The 22,335-nt window shown below is 34.3% G+C and overlaps 1 protein-coding gene across 7 annotated transcripts in view; it reads right to left on the bottom strand.

Annotated features, from left to right (window-relative positions):
• Positions 1 to 22,335, bottom strand: part of SOX5 (SRY-box transcription factor 5) — a 964,162-nt gene that overhangs the window by 72,408 nt on the left and 869,419 nt on the right. The window lies entirely within an intron of this gene.

Here is a 22,335-nt window from a genome sequence, read left to right as displayed (position 1 = left end):
AGAAATACAAAAAACCATTGAGGAAATGGAAGGAGAGTAGCTGAAGAACATTATCTGGTCAGTCTACCTACACTGATAAAAATTAACTGGATGCTTGCCAGAAGTCCACTTTACTTCATGATCTGTAAACACAGACAAACCTGAAATTATCTTGAGGACTAGTGTGTCTAAACACACACTCTTCCACTAAGCCGTCACATAATAACTATTATTAAATAACCAATAAAAAATTCTTGAACAACTCAATTTAATAATAGAGGGAAATTTGACTTTGATAACGATAGTCATATGATATAGTATCTAAAACAAGGAGGTTGTTTAGATTCAATAGATTAGAATAGTGACATTAAACATTTAGATTAATATTCTTTCATGTCCACTTAGCAGTTTGTAAAAAATTTAAAATCTAGATGGGAAAGCAACTATTTAAAAACACACACACACACATATATGTATTTATTTATATTACACAACCCAATTTCCTGTTTCTCATTTCTTAAGATTCCATGGATAGCTTTTACTATGCAAGCTAGAACTTCTGTAATAAAAAGACTGATACTAAAGAAAAAAATCTCTCAAGGTAAAGTACTGTAAAATGGTTTTCTGAATTATCTTGATTTTTCTCTGAAAGAGAAATTTCAAAGGATAAAACTGCTCACGATAAGCCAGAGACTCTGATAAGTGGAGTCTCTCTATAAAGAAATAATGAAAACTGAAGTCAGGCATATATTTACATAAAAATACATATACATTTTTCAAAGTTTACAGATACTTTGGTCCAAACGAAAACAGCACATTAAAATTATTGATAAAAATTATGGCATATCTTTTTATGCGAACTAATGCAAAATACATTCCAGACAAAGAATGAAAAACCAGAGAAACATATTTATACTATCAATAATAACTGTCCCTCCCCCCAAATTTTTTCTGTGTATATTGGAATAATTATATTATTTTTTATCCCAGTCAATCAGAAAGAAGAATAAGATTTAATCCATAAGTCTTGGATTAAATAAAGAGTAAAAGGATATGTCAAATATGATGACTGGCAGTTTATCATTTTTTTAAGTATCAGAATTGATCCATTTCCCAAACTTGTGTTAAAAGCCTATGAATTATATTCTGCAATTCAAAAAGTAGTTTTTTTCTGTCATCATCCAGAACTGTTTATGAAGTCATTAAGAAAATAACCAACATCCCAAGATATGACTTTGCAAATTAAAATTATGTCCGGTAAAATACATGTACTGATACCAAACTTTAAAAATATATGTATTTTTGAAAACTGGCTAGATAACTATATTATATATCATAAATTTCATATTGTGTTGTATATTATATCCTTGTCTTTAAAAATGATTCCAGTGAGTATTATTCCTAGAGGATAGCAATACACATTACTGGTTTAGTATACACTGAAGATAATATTGTTTCATAACTACTAAAGATGACATGAGATATTTTAATATCTGTAAGTAAAAAGAAAAATTGAACAAAACAGTTATTCAAAATTTAAATTTGGTTATTAAAGAACTATTTCATAATATTGAAAAAATTATTGACTATTTGTGTTACTTAGATAACTAAATAGATGGACCAATCACTCATAAAAGGTGAGTCAATGCCTAAATATCAATCGCTATAGACAGATTCACAACTTCTAAAGAAGTATTAGAACCACTATTAAAAATACAAGTATAAACCAGAACTTTTAATACTGCTGGCCATAATTTGGCCATTCACAAGTTAAAAGAAAACTTCAGTAGATTTAAAGAAGCTGACAGTGGTTTGCATACCTAGCTGTATAGGATAAATGGGCAACTTGCAAAAAAACAAAAATTGCTGCTGTGACTTATTTTCATTAAACCTTTCAAAAGATTAAGTCCATTTGTCTATCCATTAAGATGTGTGTTGACTGAATTTAAAATGAGGGAGTCAAGAGATGATTAATATTTTATTTCATTTATTACATGTTCTTAAAGCAAACTCAAGAATAATAATAGGTGGCTGTACTGAGGGAGATCTACAATCAAAGAACCACTGGTTGACCTTGTTGAGAGGGAAGGGTCATAGATAATCTAGTGGGAATTGGAAAGCCACCTGAATTAACAAGCATCCTGTGAACCATATGACTCACTTACATATGTATATATAATTATATATAAATAAAAATTTTTAAACAAAAATCTGGCTAACATTTTTCTTTAAAGGATGGAAGACAAAATCCAGAGTGAAATATAAGGTTTATTATGATAAATGTACTTTTATGAAAAACAGTTAAGTTGTTCTAAACATCAGAAACAAATCAAGAGATCCTAAACATAAAAATCTAAAGCTTAAAGAGAGCATGCACATCATGAGGTTAAACAGACTAACACAATAACTCTTTTGCCTTGCAAAAAAACTTGACTCTTATCTTGAAACTAATGTGTTAGGGATTTGTTTTGATCGCTAAAACTCTCCAACTCCACAGAGCATTAGGTTTTCTATTCTTTATATTACTGAAAGTGTTACATTCTTATTCCCTTTCTCTTCCCCATCCCTACACATATGATTAGGTTGGAATCTATCCATTGACTACTTAGGGTCTTGGTGCTCATGTGTCCATAAGTATGTTTATATATATACATATAAGTAACTCGCACTTCTATCTCAAATTGTTCCATAAATCCACATTTTTGTCTTTTTAGTATTTTAAGCTCCTTCAACAATCATAGTTTCTACTTCTAGTGGAACAGTTAAAAGTAAGGCAAACCACAATTCTAATCCCAGCTCCCAGTTAGTGACCTTGGGCAACTAATCTGAACCAAATTCCTTAATCTGCAAATTCAGGCGTAAATAAAACTGACCTTATAGGGTTGCTGTGAGAAATAAATCACATAATGTGTAAAAAACACTCAGAAAAATACATAGTAAAGAGTGTTTGATCAATAAGTAATAATTACAATTATTAATGGATTAATTATACCAAGTAAGAAACTAACTAGGTAATATATATGTGCTGATCTCCTACTATATACTCTGGATTGTGCTAGGTACAGTGGAGGATTCAGAACATGTATAAATATAGTTTCATCTCTAAGTGAAGATTGATAAACATAAAACATTGAGACTATTAAGTATACTATAACTGTATGCCACTGTTAAAGGTGTGGAGAAAAAGGAAATGAGTCAGTGCATTGTGATATGTTTTCATAGAAGAGATGCAGCTAAGCTGAATCTAAGAAAGGAGGTGGCATGCTAGGAAGGGAGAACAATTTAAAGGAAAGGCACAGGAGCAGGAATGAGTTAGCTGTCGCAAAGGGAATTATAGAAGATGGTATGGAACAGTGAGTGGTAGAGAGGAAATGGCAGAAAGGACAATGACCTAACTGAATGCATACTTTGGGAAGAATAAAACAGTACTGGGTTTTTAAGCTAAGTTCATCTTATAGAAGATCTTGAAATATAGGCAAAAGAGTTTAAATTTAATATGTAGGCAAGAGAAAGCCACTGAATGTTTGAGAGCAATATATAAATGCTTTTAACTAGAATAAAGACAGGAGTATCAGTTATGAGGTTATCAATATTTAATAGTGATAATTTTAATAACTTGAGTTGAACTAACAGTTGTGAAAATGAAGAGGGGAAAAAAATGATTCCAAGTTCATAGCACAGGGGGCACATAAACGTCTGTTAATTAACTGGGAGAAAGAGAAAAGAAACAGAGGAACAGGATGAATAGTATAATTTATATAAAGTCTACACTTCATAGATGTAATACATAAGTATTCATCTATCACATATTCTTATTTGCGTATATAGTCATAACACTATCTTTGTAAGACAGCCAAAACACATATATATTTTTTCTTTTTTGAAAAAAAGAACTAAGTCGCACAGAGAGATTTTCCTATAATTTTGCATTGTGATAGTGAGAATGCTAGAACCATTCACCATTCAATCGTGGACTTCCCCTAAGAGATAGCTCATTGAATACTTTCTAAGCATTAAGAGTATGATGTACTATATCTACATGCGCTTGAGCGTGAACTGTATTTATCTTAGCCAAGACTAAGCAGTATTTTTTTCTTGTAATTTACCATGTGTACCAAAGCTCTACTAGGCAGTGGGGTGACAGCTCATTAGTAGGCATTCTTCCTGTTGAGCTGGAATGGTCCAGTGTGGGGTCAAAACAAGTCTGATGGGATGATAAAGAACAGATATTTTAACTTGTGCTAATTAATTGTTGCTAATTTGAGGAAAAATAGTACGATCGTATTTGGACAACACAGCTTTTACACCACAGTTAGATATAATTGTATCTTCTTATGAAGATAGCCATTTCACTTAGATATCCTAAATTGGTATTTTTCAGTGCTGGGATGGAGAAATTCCACAGAATCAGCCTATTTAAATTCTAAGGTAGACTACTTCATGATTTCCTTGAGAAATAAATTCCTGTCACTTCTCCCTAACAGGCTATTTTCCCCAAATTGCTAAAAACACAACTTCTCCCATTGGCTACTAGCCTAGTGCCTAATCGCCATCTGGAATATCTGGATTCAAAGCATTAGGCACTGACAAACGTATCTATCACTATTTGTTCCCTCAAACCATTAACTGACTAGTAAACTCCTTGAAGGCAGGGATTATGTCTGTTATTCAATGCTTTATCAGAAAATTTTAGAAGCAAAGAAAAGTAGAAGTGGATAAAGGCAGAAATGAACTGCATAAAGTAATATCACTTGTTTTTAACAAATATAGATCTCCAGTACATATTTAACATATATTTAATAATGATAGTGATTATATGTGAAAAAAATTTTAAAAATCTGGAAATTGGCATGTTTCTACTATTAGAAGAACTAGAAAAAAAGGCTTATCAGTGATATTGATGAAATTTCATTCACTCATTCATTGCATTTACTTAAAGGGACAAAGAAACAACGAATTTAAAAACCTTATCAGCATAGGAACAAAAGCTAGTATAATGTATTCATTGTATCCATAATTATAACGTGAGTGAGTTAGTCAGTTTGGAATTATGAACAGAAAACAATGGGTGAAAATTATTAGATAAAAGTTAATATCTTTTTAAAAGACAACAGAACCAAAAGTTTGAGTATAGATATTCTTAAATATTTTGGAAAAAACAAAAGAGAAATGCTGTCTTCCTGATAAATGTATGCACACTCTTTACTTACTGAATCTTAAATATTTGTTATTTAGAGAGTAAAAGGTATTTTGTAGAAGCTATGGTTATTAGTAGATATAAGCTGTTCTTTGGGGTCCAAAGCTTAATTTTCTATTTGAACTGGGAGCTATTATCAGATCTCCCTTTTTGTGTGCCCAGGCAATCTGAACGAAAGCACGGGAGGCAGGGAGGACACCATCCATTGGCAGCTACTCAGGAGCCAGCAGCATATGACAGTGCGTGGTTTGACCCAACTATCTTCCTCTACTGCAGGCATGGATGAGGAGATGGGCACAGTCAAATCTTAGGGGGAAAACTGCAAAATAAATCATGCCCACCATTCTCTGTCCATGCTTACCCTCCCTTTTCCTTATGCCCCACATCTCTCTTCCCCAAGTCACCAACTTCATCACACTAGATAGGAGAGCTGGCAACAAAAAGCATTTAAAGAAAAAGAAGAAAAACATTAAAAGTATGACTGAATAATCTGTCTTTCCTCAATACAATATGGTCAAACACACTGACTTTTAAAATAAATTTGTGAGCCTGTACATTGCCATTATCTGAATGGAGAGTGCTAACGGACTGCACAAACATTTAATATCATTTTTGCTAAATTAATTGTTTAAAATTATTTTTATAAGTAGAATCGTTTTCTCCAAATGAAATTTCATATCAAACATTAATACACAAAAGAAATAAAAAAGAGGTATACTATAACTGTAAATGAATTTTATATATTTTTAATATTTAATCAAATAAGACCAACAAAGTTATTTTAATTTACCCCTAAAATCTAAATAGGCATAGAGATGAAAGGTGAACTTCTTTATCACCGTTGGTGATCAAGAAAGCCCTCACTCAGGGCCGGCCCCGTGCCTTAGCGGTTAAGTGCGCGCACTCTGCTGCTGGCGGCCCGGGTTCGGATCCCGGGCGCGCACCAACGCACCGCTTCTCCGGCCATGCTGAGGCCACGTCCCACGTACAGCAACTAGAAGGATGTGCAGCTATGACATACAACTATCTACTGGGGCTTTGGGGCGGGCGGGGGAATAAATAAATAAAATCTTTAAAAAAAAAAAAAAAAAAATGAAAGCCCTCACTCAGAAATAAGTAGTGGGCAGTTCTAAACTCTCACATAAGCAAACACATATAGACCTAAATTTTCAAAAAACATTATAGAGCTAAAAATCCCCTGATTAATAATACCTTGAAGTTCAAATATATGTACAGAAATAGGAGATGATTTTTTTTTTAGTGCAGTGAATGAAATTTGGCAATAAAAGTTAACATATATAGACTATGTTAACTATTTGGATTAGAGATTTTAAAATGTGTTTTGCTGTTTATTATGATTTTAAAAATAGGTAAATGTATACTTCTAGAGTTTAAATCAAACCTGAAAGATATATGTCAGATATGATGTGTAAGAAAAGCATTTGTTTGTTTTTTGAAGGGAAGGGACAGGGAATAACATTTGTGAGGAAAAAATTCAGAAAGCAATTTCAAGGCTCCATAAGTGTTATCTTTATAGCTTAATTTCAGCTTCTTAATGTAACTTAAATGTGGAGTTTAAAGAGAAATTAATGTACCAGAGAGAATCTTTCAAAACATATCAGCATGTTTCAATGTGAATAAATTTGCTTTGCATATTATTTTTCATAATGTTTCTTCATAGAAAATTATCAGAGCAACTTCAGTTTAAACATAGATGGTTCCTAACATCGTCAGCTCTTCTTTTTGATGTTATTCAAGTATATTGCAGGAAAAATAAGATAGATCTTAAATTTGGTCTATCCCAGGGCAAAAGTGCAAATAGAAACTCACATGCCAAATTTACAAAAATTTATAATTTATAAATCAAGCTAATGAATTTTTTAACAAAATATGTTTCATTCTTCCCTCTTGACAAACGTCACTTCAAAATACCTGGATGCAAATGAAAACCACAAGATACCACTTCACACATATTAGGATAACTATTATCAAAAAACCTCATAAAATAACAAATATTGGCAAGGATTTGGAGAAATTGGAACCCTTGTCCATTGTTGGTGGGAATGTAAAATGGTGCAGCCACTATGCAATACAGGATGGCAATTCCTCAAAAAATGAAACAATTACCACACAATCCAGCAGTTCCATTTCTGGGTCTACACCCAAAATAATTGAATGCAGGGTCTGGAAAAGATATTTGTACACCCATGTTCATAGCAGCATTAGTTATAATAGACAAAAGGTGGAAGCAACCCAAGTGTCCATCAATGGAGGAATGGATAAACAAAGTATACAGTGGAATATTATTCATCCTTAAAAAGGAAGGAAATTCTGACACATGCTGTGACATGGATGAATTTTGAAGACATTACACTAGGTGAAATAAGCCAGTCAAAAAAGACCAAATATTGTATGATTCCACTTACATGAGGTACCTAGAGTAGTCAAATTCATAGAGACCAGGAATGGTGGTTGCCAGGGGATGGAGTGGGGTGGGGAATCAGATATAAGTGTTTAATGGATACAGAGTTGTAATTTGGGAAGAGAAAAAAGTTCTGGAGATGGATGGTGGTGATGGTTGCACAACACTGTGAATGTACTTACTGCCACTGAAATAGTTAATGAGGTAAATTTTATGTGATACGTATTTTACCACACACACAAAAATGATCTGGAGGGCAGGTTTGAATTTGGATTCTTGATCTCCTTGGTGCTCCATGTTTGGGCCCACAGCTTATGCCATTTCTCTTCCTACCCCCAGCTCCGTTCAAGAGAAGATGAATGGTCTGTGTCCTAGATGGGCTTGCTTTGTTGGCTGTGACTGACTTGCAAAGGGCTTCTAAGGTGGGACCCAGGATGTGACAGGGCTACAGCCCTTCTAGACATGAATCTCCAAGGAAGTGTAAGATCAAGTTAGAATGGAAAGATAATTCAAGGTAGAGTGAACACAATATGTAAAGTCATAAAGTTAACCCTTAAATAAACCAACAAAATATGTTTATCAGTACTTAAGATTTTTTTGTATACAATAGAGGAACTTTTTAAAAATAAAATAATATGTTCCCTCTACTTCTCCTAGGCCAGATGGGAGGTTATTCTATTTTGTTGTCACCACTACCGGGGCAATGCTGGAAGAGACTGAAGAAAAAGAGATCTGACTTCTTTCACTTAGCATAAGGTTTTTGAGGTTCCTCCATGTTGTAGCATGGATCAATAGTCCACTCCATTGTATTGCTGAATAGTTTTCCTTTGTACAGATATATCATATTTGTTTATCCATTTATCTAGTTGATGGACACTTGCATTGTTTCCAATGTTAAGCTATTATGAATAGTACTGCTATGAACATTCCAGTACAGATCTTTGTGTTTTCATTTCTCCTGGCTATCCAAATCCTAAGACTGGATTTGCTGAGTCACATGGTAAATTGATGTCTACTTTTTAAAGAAACTGCCAAACTTTTCCAAAGTGGCTGAACCAGTTACATTCCTACTAGCAACGTGTGAAGGTCCCACTTTCTCTACAGCATCATCAATACTTGGTATTATCTGTCTTTTCTATTATAACTATTCTAGTAGGAGTGAAGTGGTATCTCATTCCAGTATTAATTTACATTTCCCTAATGACTAATAACATTAACCATCTTTTCATGTGTTTATTAGCCATTTCTATGTCTTCTTTGGTAAAATGTGTATCAGATCTTCTGTTCTTTTTAAAAATTGGACTGTCTTATTGAGTTGTAAGAGTTCTTAATATTTGAATTTGATCTTAAAGAGTAAAATCTGTCAGAGAAACTGCGTGAAGGTCCAGTTTAATAGCAGTGTATAGCTATTATCAAAAGATTCACAATGATAAACTGTACAATGATAATAAAAGTAATACAAACATTTTCCTCTCATATAAAAATTTTATATGCTTATACAATAATACATTTTTTGTTCCTTAATTTTCAAAAATCATAATAGAGAAGTGCAATGAAAGTTGTCAAGGACTATGTGCTCTTTGTACCCATCAAAGAATACTAGCATGCCAAAGTGAGCTCCGCAAGTTGATGACGTTCATTAATCACTAAGGTGTCTACTGGAAAAAATGAAGAAGAGATAGTTAAGGCTGACAATCTGCTCTCAAGACTGAGACCCTTGCTCAAGTCTGTGTAAGGGTGAAAGGCTTAGGGTAGGGAGTAGATGGTTAGAGTTCTCTTTTAACTTCTTTGGTGGTTAACCCACAGAAGGGGGGTGAGGGCTGGGGGTCCCGCTGCTTCACCAGCTCTACCATAGACTGTGAGAGAAGATGACTGGGGGATGGCGCCTGGGGGAATTTGGGAAGGGTTTTCACTTAATCTCCAGGCTAGAGTTCCAATTGAGAATTTTTTCCCAAGGGAGTGGAGGGAGTGACAGTCTGGGTATACCAGGGACTAGAGTCACTCGGAGGAGCAAGTTCAAGTAAGAACATACAACACGGGAGATCCAGGATTTTTGTATTTGCACACAATTCCTAAGGAAACTTGAGGGCAAGAAAGAAATGTATCAAACTGAAAGAATAAGTAAACTCCCCAGACCTACTACTGATTTGTCAAAATGGAGGCTAACTAACAGCCAGTATATCAATGGTGCATAATTTAAAAAACCAACACGTTGGAAGGGTTGGAATATAAGAGTTTCAATATCAGGTTATGCAAGGAAATGACTTGAGTGGATAAAGCCTCCAAAAGGCTGGTCAGCTGACACCTAGAGGTGAGTTCAAGACGGCAGGAGGACAAGCCACGAGGGGAAAATAAATGTTATCCACTTCAGAAAAGGAATGTTCTGCCTTCAGAGAAAGCAAGTGAGCCACTTGGAAAACATGCCTGAGGAAATAAGGGGCTGGCTAGTAGGGGCTCTAAGGCAGAAACTACCGCTATGCCAACCCAGACCTCCGCAGATACATAATTCCTGGGTGATATGTCTTGGAAAAGCTGGAATATAAAAGTAAAACATTATGTCTAGCTACAGTGCAGTTTTACCGTTAAAAAGCTATAGTGAATACACGTACAAAAGCTATACTGTTGGGGCCGGCCCAGTGGCATAGTGGTTGAGTTCGAGTGCTCCACTTCAGCAGCCCGGGGGGGTGCACGGGTTTAGAGCCCGGGCGAGGACATACGCACTGCTCATCAGCCATGCTGTGGCGGCATCTTATACACAAAATGGAGGAAGATGGGCTCGGATATTAGCTCAGGGCTATTATTCCTCAGCAAAAAGAGGAAGATTGGCAGCAGATGTTAGCTCAGGGCTGATCTTCCTCACACACACACAAAAAAAGCTATACTGTTATCTATGTAAGGCTGTTATCACCAAATATTAATAATACATGGACCATCTTTCTTATTTTATTTCAAATTCAGCCCCACTCAGTGTGATACTTGGACAGAATACGGACCTATCAATGAGAGGTGGAGTGTTGAGAGGGTGTGAAGATGGCATCCTGCTAAAAATTAAAGAATACATTTGAACTTACTTAAATCTTAAGACCTTTTTCACAGGTATGATGCTCTCATGCTGTTTCTGTCAAATTGCAGATACTGAAGCATATAAATAAGAAACACTTCAAATGTACTGGCTTTTAAAAGTCTTTCTTCATTTTATTACACACCACTAAGTCCTAAATAGCTAGAAAAAACATTTTGACTTTTATAATTGAAGCAGTTCCTTAAAGAACCAGATATATTTGCGAGAGTCACGTAAGAAAACACTAACTGATAGTTTCTCTCTCTCTCTCTCACTCCCTCCTCGTTTTTCCTACTCCACAAGCCATCTTCATGTACTGCACAGTAATCCATTACAATATGTTCCAACATCTGCCTCCCCATATGATGTATGACCTATTCGATTGACCCTTTTTATGCCGCTCCAGACTTGCTGTTCATTACTGTGGGAGGATGAACACTCCGCATCTATTCCTGAGGTCACCAACCAGTAAATACATCTCCATTTGGTAAGGTAAGGAGGACACTGGCTGGAAAGCTCTTCAAATCTTTTATATTTCAGTGACTATACTCGTATTTTTAATTAGTTTAATTTACGGGGAAAAAAACACTGCTGAAATTCCTTTCAAAGTAACAATAAGAAGAGAAATGCTTGGTTACAAGGGGAAAAAATTCTGTTAACAAATATTCATCATTTAAAAAAGGAGAGTGAATATTATCAGAAAGATGTTTAAAGCAAACACTTATTGTTGGCTAAGTTTATAATTGTGAAATCATTGTTCATTTTATCTCAGTAGATTAGGGGGTTTTTAATAGTCATCAAAGCATCAAAAACAGTGAGCATGCTAACTCAGTACAAAAAGATATTGAGTGTTAGTTCATACTAAGTCAGACTACATATTATTTTGTATATTAAAAAAACATACTCACTTCCAGAATGCATACATGCCGGATACTTGAAAATACTTGGTACATACAGGGAGAGGAAGCACAAGAGTCTTGATTTTGACAGTGACTATGATGTGCCACTCACTTTGCCAGAAGTCTGCATGCTATTTCAGGAATCACCATACCAATTCTGTGTGTTCAATGGGGAAAATGAAGGCTCACAGTGGTTCAATAATTTGCCAAAGGTTAAACAACTAGTAGTTTCAGAAGTCTGAGTATCCCTTAAAGTTCTCCTTTCTATTACGTGCCATATAAACTTACCATATGGGTACCAATGTTACTATGTGAAAACGTTTTCCAAACTTAAACTTCATGTGATGAATTCATATCCCTCTAATGCAGTGGGATTCCCCTATCTGCTGGGCAGTGGAAACAGGGATTTTTCCTAAGCTCTGAGGCAATGACAGTTTCCAAGGCCAGCTGAAGGCTTCAAGAGTAAGAGACTTCTTGAATCACTGGTGACAGAACTCTACTCTCCCTGAAGAAAGCACACAGCCATTCAAGATTTTTTTCTTTAGTTGTTTTGTTTTACTGCTAGTACTAACAGACAAACACATATGATGGGTTAAAATTAAAAAGACCTCTTCCTATGGATTTCCCCCCTTTTTTTCCCTGCATCCCTTTAAGATTAAGAAAATAGTGCACACTAATATTAGCGTTGGTTATTTGAGTACATAAATCAAGATAAACTCATCTAAATTTCAAGAGAAATCTGGACACAGAATGATAACAGCAGCAGCAAAAATAATCACAATAGCTAATGTTTATAAGATTTTTACTGTGTGCCAGGTCCATGCTGTATGTCTCCGAACCTTCTCAACAACATTAGGAAATACATATTATTCTTATTTTGTGGAGGAGGAGACTGAAGCACAGAGAAAGTAAAAGTCATTTGTTCAAAGTCACATAGGTAAGAGGCAAAGCGGAGGTTAGAATCCAAGTCTTTTTACAGAGCTTATAACTCTTAACCACTATGCCTTATGAGCCTATTTTCTGGTCATTTGAACACAGTAGTAGGGTCTGGGGCTTTGGGACAAAGAGTTAGACAAGCCCAGGGAGGGCAATTCTAACAGTACTTCTGACAGAGGCCGGGCTCTTCTGATAAGAACTATATTACTGCAGATGCAAGGCAGGAAGGAAGTGAGAAGTAGCCAAGAGGACATTTTTCCTAGCATTTTCATCCTCCTTCTTCCTCTTGGCCACTGCCAAAAATATTTCAGTTTGGTTTTCTTCTCAATTTATGAGGTAGTAAGAGCATGTAAGAGAGAGCTACACTATAGTCAGCGAGGTCAGGAAAGGCTACCCTATAAATATGATTATTTGGAGGTCAGAAGGATGAGATGATGTAACTGTGTACATGGAGTAGGAAAAAGTACTGCCAGGACAACCTTGTGGTGGGAGAGAATATGACAAGTACAGGGTACTGGAAGGAGGCCAGTGAGGCCAGTGTGGTGGGAGAGATATTTGGAAAATATTTGCATTTCCACAAGATTAGTCCAGATATAATAGGAAGAATTGATTGGAGGGTTTGGTTCACCTACAACCCACTTTAAACTGGAATAACGTTTACCTAATCACTTCTTTGTACATGATTTAAAACTGATTCAAAATCAATTATAGAATAAATCTGGATATATAATTTTCAACTTTCTGTATCTCATCCTCATTTAAATATTTGCTCTTTCCTGTATAATTTATACTAAGAATTTAATTATATTTTAAAAACTATATATTTTGCCTAAATTCATAGTCACTTACTGTGATTTTTACAGACCATTTAAAAAAAAAGGAATGAAAAAGATATATTAAAAATGAGCTATTTGCACTACCCAAATCACACATTACTCTTAAATCAATTAAAATAACAAAAACACACTCTAATAGCACCTTGCATTTACAATGTGTCTTGACTTTCATTAGCTCCTCCGATGACAACAGGCTTCCTTTTCAATTGCACAGGACACATTTCTCCATATATCATTGAAGTAGTCCAGAGAAATAATCAACAATTGTAACTTCTTCTTTCCTGCCTTAGATTGATTGATTCATTCAATATTTATTTATTGGGCACCTATTATGTGCCAAGCACTGTTCTAGACACTTAGAACATATCAGTGGACAGAGGTCTCTGCCTTAATGAAAGAATTTTTAATGTTTTTCCCTAAGAAGACTTGCAAGATTTTAATCTTTCATTATATCTATCCAGCAATTGTCTAAGATTTCTCCATATGACACTATATATTACTCATGATTATTATGATTGGGAACTTATATATCTATGATTCTTAATATTTGTAAATGAATACTGTTTTTGAAAGAACTGATGTCATTCTTAAAAGTGCATGACTGAGAGATACATGCTGTAACATGGATGAACCTTGAAAACATTATACTAAGTGAAATAAGTCAGACATGAAAGGAAAATAATGTATGATTCCACTTATATGAGGTACCTAAAATAGGCAAATTCATAGAGATAGAATGTGGAAAGGAAGTTACCAGGGGTTGAGAGAAGGGAGAATGGGGAATGGAGAGATTTTATTTACTGGGTACAGAGTTTCCATTTGGGATGATTAAAAACTTCTGGAAATAAATAGTGGTGATGGTTATACAACATTGTGAAGGGATTTAATGTTACTGAATTGTATACTTAAAAATGGTTAAAATGATAAATTTTATTGTTATGCATATTTTACCACAATAAAAAGGTACATGATCAAGAGGGCAATAGAAAAAAAATCACTGTTTTCCAGTACCACATTAAGCTTTATTTCTTTAAACAATTTTTCTCCTAATCTGTTCCCAGGTATTGGTTCATTTTTGTACATTAACTCAAGAAAACAGATTTAAAGGAGGAAAGGAGTATTGTTATTTTAAAGTAAAAGGAGGTTGGAAATATTAGATTCTTTTAAATATATTTACTAAAAATTACCCAGGCTTCAGAAACAAATATAAATAAAAGCGAGATGAAAGAGTACTTGATTCTAAATCAACCAAATCCAGTAATGCCCCTTTCAAGTTAATGTTTGCTCTGAAACAGAAGCTACGTGATCATATCGACACTCTGTTGACCGCAAAAAGCACAGCATTTGCCAGTCCTACTGTCAAAGGTAGCTCTCTCTTCACTTTCCCCTCCTACTCCAAAGCTAGCTTCTTTTTCATATTCAGATGACTGTTTATGAGCTCAATCCCGTTTCAACTGTCACTCTTTACATCAAGGAAAGATAGATGGGACACACCAACCCCAACCTAAATGACCTTTGGATGTGACAAGAGTTTTAGGTCAGCCTTGCTAAATGGAGGCCTTGGTGTATCGAGACATGCCTTGGGGTGAAATTTACAGTGAATTTATTATCTCCCAATGCCCTTTGGACTGCTTCCCACCATCAAACACCATGGCAGCACTTGGAACAGGAAGAAATACATTAACTGGAATCTGATCGTTTTAAAAGGTTACAGCTGCCCAAATATAATTTAATTTCATACTTGCCCTTTGAGGGTTTGGTGTATATTTTCATTTTATGACTGCAAATGATAAAGCTCTTAAGATTCCAGGCAATAAAAAGAGAAAAAAAAGTATTTTAAGGGTTAGAAGTCTATTCAGTTCATACTCAATGAGTGAAGTGACAAATTAGCTGCTTAAAAAAAAATCTAACATTTCTCTTTTTTATTTGGACCATCTCTCCTTCTTCTTCTGATCCTACGCTTCGATGTTTGGTTGAAATCAGTATGTGAACACCAACCTCGGATTTCAGCCAGTTTGAAAATAAAAAGAATGATAAAAAAATGAAGATAAAGTCAATTTGATTTAAAGTGAAATACTTTAGTAGAGGGAATACATATTTTTCAGTAGTGTCTCCTCTCATACAATTGAGAAAATTTACCCATTAAAGTATATCAACATCGAATCAACTTACCATTGATCTTATACTTTTCTAGTATATCACGCTTCCATGAACTTTAATAAAAGGCTCACAAAAGCCTCTATAAAGGCCACACCATAGCCTCATCAACTTAATTAGTAAATATTATTACTATTATTTTATTAACAGAGAGTAAGAGATATAGTGTTACAAATGCACAGAATTAATCAGAAAAAAATCAGACACAAAATTCAGATAAAATCACCTACAGCTTATTATTTTAGCCATCAAAACAAAACAAAAAAACCCAAAAACCAACTTATGCTCTTTCCCTTTAACTCAATACTTTACCAGAGACTTAACAGTTCTTTAAATATCAATCCAATAGAGTTTGAGGCAACACAATATTTTGGATTCATTGCTAGTAATCAGAAAAGCTACATAGTGAAACTTTTAACCCATACAGGTCAAATGCAACTTAAAATTGTGTTTGTGTGTGTGGTTACACACATACGCATTCATTCATCATTCTTTAATTTAGTCAATAAATATTTCTTGAAAGATATTGAACTAGTTCCCGTGAAGTTTATATCAAAAAAAATTTTTTTAGATTATTTTAAGAGGGTACGCGTAACATAGGAATAGCAAAGAAACACAAAGAATCAACATTTAAGTATTATTGTAAAACTTAAACATATTAGATAACTATAAATATTAACTAACTTTTTTTTGAAAATTTTAATTTCATGTTGATATGTCACTGTTTTAAAAGTATTCTGCATAGTATTTAATCTGCATAACAATCCTAGGGAGTAGATATTACTATCCCCATTTATACACTATGAAAATGCAGCCTAGCAAAGTTAAGGAACCTGCCTCAGGTAGCAAATCTAGTGGTTACTGAGATTCAAATGCTCTGGATGGTAATGGGAGACAGTACTTCTTCTTTTACTCATTCATTTATTATCCCTCTTTCAGGCAAAAAATATTAATTAAAGGCCCACCTAAAGTGAGAACAACAAAAAAGCAAACATTATCCAGGAATCAATTTCTAGAAGTTCTATTAAAAAGGATCTTACTCTCATTTCTCTAAAGAAGATATAGAAATGGCCAAGAAGCACATGAAAAGATGCTCAACATCACTAACCATTAGGGATATGCAAACTAAAAACTAAATGAGATATCGCCTCACACTCAGGATGGCTATTATCAAAAAAGCCAAAAACAAAAACAAAACACAAAAACTACACAAAACAACAGATGTTGGTGAGGACGTGGAGAAATTGGAACCCTTGTGCATTACTGGTAGAAATGTGAAACAGTGCAGTCTCTGTGGAAAACAGTATGGCAGTTCCTCAAAAAATTAAACATAGAATTACTATATGATCCAGTAATCTCACTTCTGGGTATATACTCAAAATATTTGAAAGCAGGGACTGGAACAGATATTTGTACACCCATGTTCATAGCATTATTCACAACTGCCAAAAGGTGAAAACAGCCAAAATACTAATGGATGAATGGATAAACAAAAGGTGGTTTATACCAACAAGAGAATATTATTCAGCCTTAAAAAGGAACAAACTTTTGACATGTGCTACAACACAGATGAACGCTGAAGATATTATGCTAAATGAATAATCCAAACACAAAAAACCCAATATTGTACAATTCCACTTATATGAGGTACCTTAAATAGACAATTCATAGAGACAGAAAGTTGAATAGTAGTTACCAGGGGTTGGGGGGATGGGAAAAATCAGCAGTTATTTTTTAACGGGTATAGACTTTCAGTGTGAGACGCTGAAAAAGTTTTGGAGATGGGTAGTGGTGATGGTTGCACAACAATGTGAATGTACTTAATGCCACTGAACTGTACACTTCAAAATGGTTCAAATGGTAAATTTTATGTTATGTATATTTTACTATGATAAAAAAATAAACCTATGGAAGATTAATAAAAATTAGTACAGTTTTGGGCCACAACAAAAACTGAAAAAATTAAAAGCAGAAATTAAATACTTACATCTTTACTCCAAAAAAATAAGATGAGAAATTAATATAAAGAGAAAACCAAATATTTACTCTCTAGAGTATGAGCAAAAAAAAGCTAGATTCAAGGACAGTAGACAGAGCTGAAAGCCATATTAAAATGGAGGGATTGAAAGAACACCTACTGAACTGTAAGATAGCTGCTTCTCTCATCTCAGCCATCCTGTCAGCCAGGCTTAGACTTCCTGGGCAGTAAATGAAAGAATTCCTCCCTGAGGCGGTCAAAGAGACCAAGGGAATTTCGGAATGTGATGGAATTGTCATATACCCTGATTGTGGTAGTGGTTAAAACTCATAGAATTGTATACCCCAAATACAGTCAATTTTACTGTATGTTAATTTTAGAAATTAAAAAATAAAAGATACAATGCCAAAATAAAAAGGATCTTACTCAACAACTTTGACTTATAATTCTTAAATGTTTTGGCCTTCCTACCCAAGAAAGAACCAGGAAAAGGAGGGAGTTGATAACACTGTAGATTATAAAGATTTTTTTAAAACACTACAAAATTTAGACTTTATCTCTCTATATCTCTAATATGTCCATATGGGTATAAAGAATGAATAACAAATAGTTTGAGTGTGTAGGAGGGCAGGTAGCCAAGGGTCACCACCCACCATTTGAGATAACAGGAGTATAAAGTACTGATAGCAGACCATTAAACAAACAAGGTGAAAAGCAATTCTTTCCATTTCAGCTAATGCTAAGAAACCAATTGTGCAGTACTTTCTTAGTATAAAAATAATGAGCTGTGCTTCCACCTCTGTGTTTCCCTTCTTTCCCAATCATGGATGCATAGTTCAAAAATATCCAACTCTAATGGGAGAGTGGGTGAAAAGAGCACTGTCATTGGTGTTATGGTCTAACTGGAAGCCTCCACTGTTGAGGTGTTCATGGTGTTATTTGGCTTTATTAATAGAGAAGAAAAATTACGGATGAAAACATCTCTAGTCTAGTATCTTCTAAGATCATTTAGAACGTTATCAATTCTATTTAGACCGAAACCGAAAAGGCCCAGATATACTTCCTCTGACAGCCTCTATCTGTGCCATTTGGTATTTCCAATTCCAATTCTTGACTCATCTGTTTAATCTGGATTACTTTTAGAATTGTTTAGCCAACTAGCAAATATTTCTTTTTTTTTAATTTTTTGTTTATTGCAGTAACATTGGTTTATAACATTGCAAATATTTCTAAAGATAATAGTTCCTCCATTTTTTTTTTCACAATTGTGGGAGAATAGAAAGGTAGCTAGGGGCCCAGAACTCGATGAACAAGAGAGAGGAGGAAAGAATTAAAGAAAAAAGAGGGGAAGAAAGAGGTAGAGAAGGATCAACAGAGGAGGGTAGCTACAAATGCAGAGAGGAAAGTTAAATGAAGAAAGAGAAAAAAAAAAAAAGGAAAACATAAAAGTAAAAAAGAGAGAAAGATTTTCAAGAAACAGGAAGAGAAAGATAAATTTTTTAGAAGTAGGTCCCTATTTGAAAAACTTTAGCAGCCCTAAAGACCAAAAGGTTGATAGTGCCCAACCAGATGGCTGTGTAATTCAAAATGAAATGACATTCTGATTACTGCTATGAAGCTATTTTATATCAAATTGTTACTTATTTATATTTAGATAGTGCTTCTTTTCTTGTGGGTAAGCATGTTCTTAGGTTGTCTATCGGGTAACCTAGCACTGGTCTGACCTGCTCATCTTCTCATTTCATGGAGATGTAATGGGAATAATTAAAACTTTCTTGTCTAATTGGATCTTCAGAGTTAGCTTGACTATTTTCAAGATTCTAAAGCATTTCTTTTGAATGCCTCAGATCAGTAATTGCCTCATCACACTTCTCCCATGTTTTCCTTGACAGCACATGGATAAAAGTATCCATGAATCAGGAAAGTTCGCCAGGAAGGTGCAAAGGCTTCTTTTGGGGATTTCTGGGGCCCCTGGCTACTTTCATTAGTGCTTCTTTTACTTCATTTTGTCACTTCCTCCATGATATATAGGTAGGGCAGCTATACTTATATGCATTTTACAAATCAAAAAACTTAAGTTCTGGGCAGGTTAAATAACTTGAAACTAGACTCACACATTACTTCCGAGGCAGGTTGAGACCAGAATCCTTATTTGTTGAGCTGTATTTGTTGAGCAATTTGGGAGGTTAGAAGGATCATGATAGTTAGACCAACTACTTTGGCTGCCTTTACTATGCCCTAACTATCCATTCTTGCTATAAAACTCTCCCCATTATAACAAACAGTACAACTTTCCAATAACATAATGGCTTTCCCTTCAAAGGGAAAAGTTTGTTCTCACAAATAATTGTCAATGTCATAAAAGCAAAGATGCTCTAGTAACTCTTATGGAATGGAAAGAAATGAAGAGATATATATTTTTTTAATTTTTAGGAAGAATTAAAGCAAGATTTTGTAGTCTTACATGTAGAAGAAAGGTTTTTATATTGAAAGGATATTTTATTTTCATAAAGACTTTCTGCTTGCATTAAATATGGAAGTGTGGTTCCCAAAGAATGTGTTCAACCCAAACCTGAATTAAGATGGATTTCTCCATTTGCCATACACCCTTGTACTACAGAACATAATTACTATATCCTAGAAAACTACTTGTTAATTTGAAACATGGAAGAATTTGTTAGGCTCCTTTCTGACGGTGGAATATCCTTGAAGCCAGGAGATGATGAGAATGACAGCAGCTAATGATGGCTGAATGCTTTATGCTATGCTAAGCACTTTGTATGTACTATCTCATTTAATCCTCACAACACCTTTATCAGGTAGGAACAATATCATCACATTTCATAGGTGAAGAAGTTGAGACTAAGTGGTATTCAGTAACTTGACCAAAGACACACACAAATAAGGTCTCTTATTACAGAGCTCAAGCTCATAACTCATTCATTGTACCATATTTTCCATTTACATATTATTTAATTGTAAGATTTATTTTAATATTTTAAAATGTTTAAATAAAATTTGAGGAATACACTTTAAAGAAAGATAAAAATGAAGAACATTTAAGGGCCTTTGCTGTTATTTACTTATTTATTTATTTAACAGTTAAATGTCTTGGCTTATCTTCTGTACGTTAATGTAATGTAAAGGGAATAATTAAAACTTTCTTTCCCAAATGTTTTAGCTGTACTATTTATAATAATTTAAAATTCCTTTAAAACCAAAGAACAAAATTCAAGGGGAAACTAGTCATATGAAAAATATTTAAGGCACATATTTGAAGCAGTAGGAGTTGTAGAGCACACATTTCAGATGGAAACTTGTTATCTTAAAGCAACTACTACAGATGGAAGGACAATATTTTCTATAGTTCTTCATTCCAAAAAGGAAGTAACTGTAATTTTCACTATCACTATTACGTTTTTCATTCTACCTTGAAGAAGTTCTAGTAAGGGGGAAAGCGAGAGAGAACATTGTTGCCATTCTCATGTTGGAGGCATTAATTATGCTGGCCCAATGCTCACTGCAGCAAATCATTTCGGAGCATACTTTTGAGTCTGTTCCTCCATCTCTTCCTGTCTACTTCCTTTATCCAAGAAGTGGTTGGGTAACAGAAAGGAGTATGGCATTAAAGGAAAGGTCAGGATTAAGCAAGATGGAATAATTAAGGTTCATTCCCCTCCCTGCTTTCTTTTCATGCCCTCAGTGTGGCAGGACAATTACTGAGAAATTTCCACAAGAAACAGCAAATTTGAAATATGCTGGGCTGGCTTAAGCTTTTTATCTGAAGGAATGGAACTGGGCTCTATTTTCAAGTCTCATGAAGACACTTGTCAACCAAACACAGCTCAAAATTGTAATTTGATTCTTCTCCTTGGTCTTTCTCTCAGAACACTTCATTCATGACTGCAAAATCTTATCTGCATGATTATATAATCATCTTTGAATGCTATCTTTCTTCTAAGAAGCAAATAAAATATCAACAAGACTTGTGATGTAAACAATCTCACTTTGAACCTTCCATGAACAAACAGATATGAAACAGCACGCTTCTCTGTTGTTTTGTTTTCTGAATTCCTTGATCTTTCAATAGCTTTTCACAAAAGAATTAATTCACAGAGCACAATCACTGAATTCAGCAAAATGAAAGCAATTCAGAAGGTTGCCATTGTCACTAATATGCAAATCCTACCCATTGTTTTATTTATCCTTAATTTAATAGTCTAAATGCAAAAATAGCAATTTTTCTCCCCTCATTTTACACAAAACAACTTAAAAATAATATATATGAATATATGCATTTATTTTTAAGGATACCACGGTAAAATGGGAAGAAGCTAGGTTTAACTTTCAATTGCTAGGATTCAGGCACACTTCTGTTAATATCTGATTTAGCCAGGTCACTACTTAGAGTCTAAAAGGTCTTATCAATAAAATTAAAGAGTTGGAATAGAAGAATGGTTTTTAAATTTTGTTTTAGTGGCAGAATCTTTCATTCTAACAATCTTAGCCAGTAGAACTGTATCTATAAAACAAATAAAAGTGAATGGTACTGTTTGGGGGCGCTTAGAGCCTTTTGGATTCCTATGAATAGTTTGAAACAACTGTTTTCAACAGTCTCTGAGGTCCTTTCCATTTCAAACATACTTGTTAGGACAGGAGGATGTATGACTTTCTTCAAATTCTATTCCACTTTCACACTCCATTCATTCTCTTAAATTTCAAGCTCCTCTATGATCCACCAAGGATTCCTCATTGATTTATTTTTGCATTCCTTATGATGCTTAGCTGAACAGTTTACAAAGAATAAATATTTGCTGAGTAAATAAAATTTCCAGTATACTATGGGGTTTATAAAAATAATTTGCTTCCA

Source organism: Ceratotherium simum, chromosome 17 (genome assembly GCF_057802395.1).
Source record: "Ceratotherium simum simum isolate JZ-2026a chromosome 17, ASM5780239v1, whole genome shotgun sequence".
In the NCBI taxonomy this organism is placed as follows: domain Eukaryota; kingdom Metazoa; phylum Chordata; class Mammalia; order Perissodactyla; family Rhinocerotidae; genus Ceratotherium; species Ceratotherium simum.
This window is presented reverse-complemented; position numbering and strand designations above follow the sequence as displayed.